Raw genomic sequence first — 6,448 nt, 5'->3', positions numbered from 1 at the left:
CCAAATGTCTAGTTCTGAGCAAGGCCGCTTCCTGGTCAACCCTCCAAAGTAAACTTGGTGTGCATGTCTGAGGGAGGGGAGCAAGAACATGAAGCTCCAAGTTACAAGCTGGCAGAGATCCCAGGGACGGCATCTCAGTCAAGCAGTGTCTTGGGGCCCTTCTGTTAGGACCCTCAGGGTCCCAGCCTCTGCATCCAGCTGTTGAATAGAACACTTTGATCTGTTAAGAATTGTTCTTTTAATTGATTTGCGAGCACTTCATCGGAAACAGCCCCAACTTATGTATTAAAATGGTTTTCTTTTTCTTTTCTTTTTTCTTCATTTATCACCAGCATTTCTAAGACCAGATCTAGGTAGGTAAGGACGAGGCATGGGAACGTGCACGGTCTGATTATAGAGAATGTTTATGATTTTCTTTTTAAACCGACTGCTTTGGGGCCACACCCAGCAATGCCCAAGCTTACTTCCTGGCTCTGTACTCGGGGGTCTTTCCCTGGGACCCTGTGTGGTGATCAAACCAGGGTCAGCCACATTCAAGACAAGTGCCTCAAAGTTGGAGTGACAGCATAGGAGGTAAGGCATTTGCCTTGCAAGCAGACAACCCAGGTTCGATTCCCAACATCCCACATGATCCCTCAAGCACTGCCAGGAGTTAATTCCTGAGTGCAAGCCAGGAATAACCCCTATGCATCGCTGGGTATAACCAATAAATAAATAAATAAATAAATAAAAAATAAGACAAGCACCTCTCCATGCTTGTCTTATTCTCTCGGACCCCAAAATGGATTTTCTTTGAAAAACCGTCTACAAAGACAGTTCTTCAGAATTGCTTGCCTCTGGATTGGATGGTTGGGAAAGAGGGCAGTACCAGCTCGTCCTTCACGCCCTACCGAGGTCATGAGTTGCCCCCCACAAGCAGCTCTCTGGCATGGCCATGGCTCCAGAGGCAAAATGACTTAATCCAGAGCCCAGAAGCTTGTGGCAGAAAAGTGAATAGACCATGCGTTAAACTACAGCGTCATGCCTCCCCGGGAGGGAAAGGGTGTTGCTCCCTTCCGCCTTTTTCCCCCCTGGCAGCAAGGTGGCCACCACCTCAGAGCTTATTGGAAAGCCAGGTATGAGCCCGCGATGACGGGGCAACTGCAGTCTCATGGGAAGGAGGGCAGTACCGGCTCATCCTTCACGCCCTACCGAGGTCACGAGTTACCCCCCACGAGAGGCTCTCTGGCACAGCCATAACACCAGACACACAGAAACTAATCTCGTAATTATCTGGCTCTTTGCAGAAATCCAAAATCGTGGCCGCGTGACATTATATGATTCTCATAACCAGCTATAGAAAACAAAATATTTCACAATGCCTTTTCAGCAATTCTGATTGTTGCGGGGGGGGGGGGAGAATTCTAAACAATAATGGTGCATCTTTTGTCGAAATAATGAATGCAATCAATGTAGAGAAGAGTTAAGTGGAAATCATCTGCCTCACAGGCATTGGGAGGGGTGGGAGGCGGGTATACTGGGGTTCTTGGTGGTGAAAAATGAGTACTGGTGAAGGGAAAGGTGTTTGATCATTGTATGACCGAGACTTAAACCTGAAAGCTTAGTAACTTTTCCCACAGTGATTCAATAAGTAAATATAAAAATAAAAAAATAAATAAAATTTTTTAAAAATTAAGGTGGAGTTCATGCCCAAGTAAATCAGCTAATCAGTGGCTGAATAAATAGCAGTACTCCTACAAAAAAAAAAAAACCTACCTTGCTTCGCCAAAATAAAAAGAGTGTCTGTGTAACTGGTTAGAGTGGACATAGGTCTATATTTTCATTTCCTTCGACGGCACAGAGGTTTGGTGGTGGTGGTTCAGATTGTTGGGTCTGTTTTCACATCTCAAACTTTATTTTTTGTGGTGCCAGGGATCAATCCCAAAGCCACACACACACACACACACACACACACACACGGCAAATGCTCTATCCCTGATCTACATGTCCAGCCTATACACATTTTTTGGGAGACCACTGAAAAATTCATAGACACCCCCCTGCTGTTATCTCCTGGGCCCCTTGGAGAGATCAGTCCTGGTCTCGATGCCAAGAGCCGTATTCGTCCAACAAAGAACAATTAGGCTTGCAAGGAGGCCCAGGGAAAAATCAGCTCTTGTTTTGCTTTCAAAAGGGCTGGTGTGGGCCAGAGAGATAGTTCAGGGGTTAAGGCAAATGGTACCTTTGCAAACGGTTGATCCCAGTCTGATCCCCAGAACCACATACAGTTCCCTGAGCACTCTCAGAAGTGATTCCTGAGCACTGAGCCATGAGGAAGCCCTGAGCCATACCAGCATGCCCCCCCCCAAAAAAAAAAACCCAAAAATAATTACTTGAAACCCTGTTGGTGATGGCTGGCGGCAGAGATGGTACATAGGTCAAGGCACTTGCCTTGCATGTGGTCAGCCCCAGTTGGGTCCTGGCACTGCAGATGCCCTCCAAGCAGAGCAGGAATTACCCTTGAGTGCCATCAGGTGTGAGCCCCTCTTCATTTTTTTTTACCTTAATTAATTGGATATAAGCCTCCTGAAATCTTTTTTGGACTAAGGCAGGATATTAATAAGACAATGCACACATAGTATTATTTTTTCCCCAAATGCTTTCTTTTCTTCCATATTTTTTCTTTATGGTTGGTGACTCTTCTCTTGAAGCAGCAGTTATTGATTCCTGAGTACTGAGGGGGAGAGAGCGAGTGCAAGTGTGTGTGTGTGTGTGTGTGAGAGAGAGAGAGAGAGAGAGAGAGAGAGAGAGAGAGAGAGAGAGAGAGAGAGAGATTGAGGTGGAAGGAGGGTGGCACCAACTCCCTGCCATCCTAACTTCACTGAGTCATTATCACAACCCTTCAGGCAGTGCTACTCCTCTGCTCCTTCTCAGAGGCCGGGCATAGGCCAGCAGGGTCAGCATGGGCCAGTGCAGCAGCTCAGTGATGGAGCATTTGCTCTGTGTGTGTGTGTGTGTGTGTGTGTGTGTGTGTGTGTGTGTGTGTTCATTCCTGGGTTCAACATTTGGTGTCACAAAAACCTACACCACAGATGCAGAATGTGAGACTTAAAGGAGCAAAGAAGGGTTCAGGGACACTCCGCCCCTACGAGGCAGGACTCTTTCCCTGACTCACCCCGTGGTCATCCCCTCAGCCCAGCGAGCAGCAGGTCTAGCCTGGACCCCCGTGTGCAGTTCTCACCTTTTTACCCACCCCCAGACTCTTTCCAGCCTCAGCCTCTCTTCCTCTGGAGTCCGTCTTCTGAGAAGGTCTCTCTGAATCCAGGCCCATCCCCCTCACCCCCAGCGACCTGTCCCCCATGTGTCTGAAATCCACAGGCCTAGTTCTCCATCACAAAGTCCAACCTGGGGTCCCCCGTCTGGTGTGCGAGACCTCCACCCTCTATTTTTACTCTGACGAGCCAGGCTGGGACGCCCCCTGCTGCCCCACGACAGTAACTACTCCCCAAGCCAGGAGCCCCTCTTCAGGGCTCAGAACCTGGGGCCCACAGAACCTGTGAAGTGGTCATTGCCCTCCAACCTGTCCCTCCTGCAAGGTCCTCTGATCTTCGCAGAGACCACCCACCGCACGGATTTCACTGTGCTCTTGCTGTTTCTGAGTCTCTCTCCCTGCCTGCCACCCACCTGCCATCAAGGACGAGGCCTTACCCGCCTCCAGTCTCCCCTATTCCCGGGTCCAGCATCCAGTGACTGCTCACACATGAGTAAATGGGCAGCCAGGTAGCAAGTCAGTCTAAACTGGACTTTAGAGGCACCTTCTGAAAAGTCACCTTCCCAATGCACATTTTCCCCAACCCCCAAATCCAAGAATTTAGGCTCAGCGCTAATGTATATGTTTAAGCAAATTAGGAGAGAAAAATAGAAAGAGCCTATTCTGGGCTCATGCCAAGGTGGCATCCCAGCTCTGGGTGATACTGGCTTTACATCCTTTCAGGTGTCTGGGGTGATTTAGATGCCCCCTCCACCAGTGCAGGCCTCCGACACGCTCAGAGGCGCAGAGCACAGGAGCTGCCCGTGTGTGGACAATTCCCTTGCCCTCCCGCGGGTTGTGGCCTTTCTGGAGGGGCCCTTGGGAGACAGGAGCTGACTTCAATACCCAGCCCAAATGGCCATCTCCTGCAAATTCTCTGCAGGCCCCACCTGAGCCCCCACCCCACCCCCAGCATCACGGGGACGAAACCCCCTGTGTAGGTCAGATCACGTATGCTACCATTTGGGCTTTTCTGTGTATGGATGGACAGGGTGGGGCTAGAGAGCAAGAGGAGGTCTGAGTTACTTGGCGTCTCTCCCCTAAATGGAGGGGACGCCGAGGCAGGTTTCTGCTCAGTTCTAAAGCTCCTCACTGGGTCAGAGAGGGAGGGTACAGTGGGAGGGCACTTGCCTTGCATGTGGTCAACATGGGTTCAATCCCTGGCACCCTACGTGGTACCCTGAGGCCACCAGGAGTGATCCCCGAGTGCAGAGCCAGGATCAACCCCTGAGCACTCCTCATTGTGCTCCTGCTCTGAAAGAAAGAAAGAAAGAAAGAAAGAAAGAAAGAAAGGAAGGAAGAAAGAAAGAAAGAAAGAGGGAGGGAGGAAGAAGAAAGAAAGAAAGAAAGAAAGAAAGAAAGAAAGAAAGAAAGAGGAAGGAAGGAAGGAAGGAAGGAGGGAAGGAGGAAGGAAGGAAAGGAGAAAGGAAGGAAGGAAGGAAAGAGAAAAAGAAAGAAAGAAAGAAAGAAGGAAGGAAAGAAAGAAAGAAAGAAAGAAAGAAAGAAAGAGGGAGGGAGGAAGAAGAAAGAAAGAAAGAAAGAAAGAAAGAAAGAAAGAAAGAAAGAAAGAGAGAGGAAGGAAGGAAGGAAGGAAGGAGGGAAGGAGGAAGGAAGGAAAGGAGAAAGGAAGGAAGGAAGGAAAGAGAAAAAGAAAGAAAGAAAGAAAGAAAGAAAGAAGGAAGGAAAGAAAGAAAGAAAGAAAGAAAGAAAGAAAGAAAGAAAGAAAGAAAGAAGCAAGCTTTCTCAACATCCCTTTGGCCTCCAAATATTTTATTTTTTGGGTTTGGAGCCATACCCAGCAGTGCTCAGGGATCACTCCTGACAGGCTCAAGGGACCATACGGGATTCCAGGGGTTGAACCCCAACAACAGCATGCAAGCCAAGCGCCCTCCCTGCTATACTATGGCTCCAGCATTTAATTTATTAAGTTTTAAATCAAAGTTTAAGCTGCATGGTTACAATGGTGTTGAAATTTATGGTGTGGATGTTCCCCCATCACCAAAGTGACCCAAACCCTCCATCACAGTCCCTTGTCACCTCTAGTCCCAGTTTCATCCTCCTGCTGCCCCCGATTGAGTACTGCAAATACTGAGTCTGATACGACAGCCACGGGCACCTTCATTCTCAGCACTTAGTGGAGCCCAGATACAGTGGACACTGAGCACCCCTGCCCCCTCTCCCCTCTCCTCTCTGCCTGCCTACCCAAAGCCCTTCCATCCCTCCCTCCATCATCCATCCACCTATCACTCCCTCCTTCCACCATTCGTCCATCTATTTCTCCCTCCACCATCCATCCATCCCTCCTCTCCGCCATCCATCCTTCCCTCCACCATTCACCCATCCACCCATCCCTCCATCCATTCATCCATCCACCATTCATCCATCCACCCATCCCTCCATCCCTCCATCCATCCATTCCTCCCTCCCTCCACCATCCATCCATCTATTCCTCCCTCCACCATCCATCTATCCTTCCCTCCCTCCACCATCCACCCATCCCTCCTCTCCACCATCCATCCCTCCCTCCACCAATCGTCCATCCTCCCATCCCTCCATCCATTCATCCATCCACCATTCATCCATCCCTCTATCCTTCCCTCCCTCCCTCCTCCACCCATCCAACCACCCATCCCTCCCTCCCTCTTTCCTTCCATCCGTTCCTCCACCCTCCCTCCATCCTCCCGTCCGTCTCTCTCTCCGTCTGTCCCTCGGGGCGCACGTCCACGTCCCCGCGGCCGCCCCTTCTAGAAAGCCTGTGGCTGCGGGCGCCGGCCCCGTGTGCTCCTGGGCCCCTCTGAGGTCGCAGCTCTACGTTCTCATGATTTGTTTGTCCTGAAAACCACCCGGAGGGCAGGTGTTCAGTCGTCGGAGTTCCCCGCACCCCGCACGCACGTTCCACGCCTCTGCCTAGCGCCGGGCACCCTCTGCGCAGGGAGGGAATGCGACCGCCCCGCGCGCAGGTGTGACAGGCTCCGCCCCCGCCGTCCCCCCAAACGGCAGCAGGCGCTCCTTCACCTGGCCGCTGAGCACGCCGCGCGCACCAGTGCGGGGGACCCCGGGACGCCTGGCACCCCCAGACCTCTGAGCTCCTGCGGACGCAGCGCACGCCGGACCCGGGACGGGACGCCTGGCACCCCGCACCCCCGCACCCCTGCAGGC

At 51.2% G+C, this 6,448-nt stretch overlaps 1 pseudogene; it reads right to left on the bottom strand.

Annotated features, from left to right (window-relative positions):
- Positions 1–320: 320 nt before the first annotated feature.
- LOC130032530 (uncharacterized) lies at positions 321–419 on the bottom strand (annotated as a pseudogene).
- Between the last annotated feature and the right edge of the window lie 6,029 nt (positions 420–6,448).

This window comes from Sorex fumeus, unplaced genomic scaffold, assembly GCF_029834395.1.
Source record: "Sorex fumeus unplaced genomic scaffold, SorFum_2.1 ptg000048l, whole genome shotgun sequence".
Classification (NCBI taxonomy): Eukaryota; Metazoa; Chordata; class Mammalia; order Eulipotyphla; family Soricidae; genus Sorex; species Sorex fumeus.
Note: the sequence above shows the minus strand (reverse complement) of the source record. Positions and strands in the feature narration are given on the sequence as shown.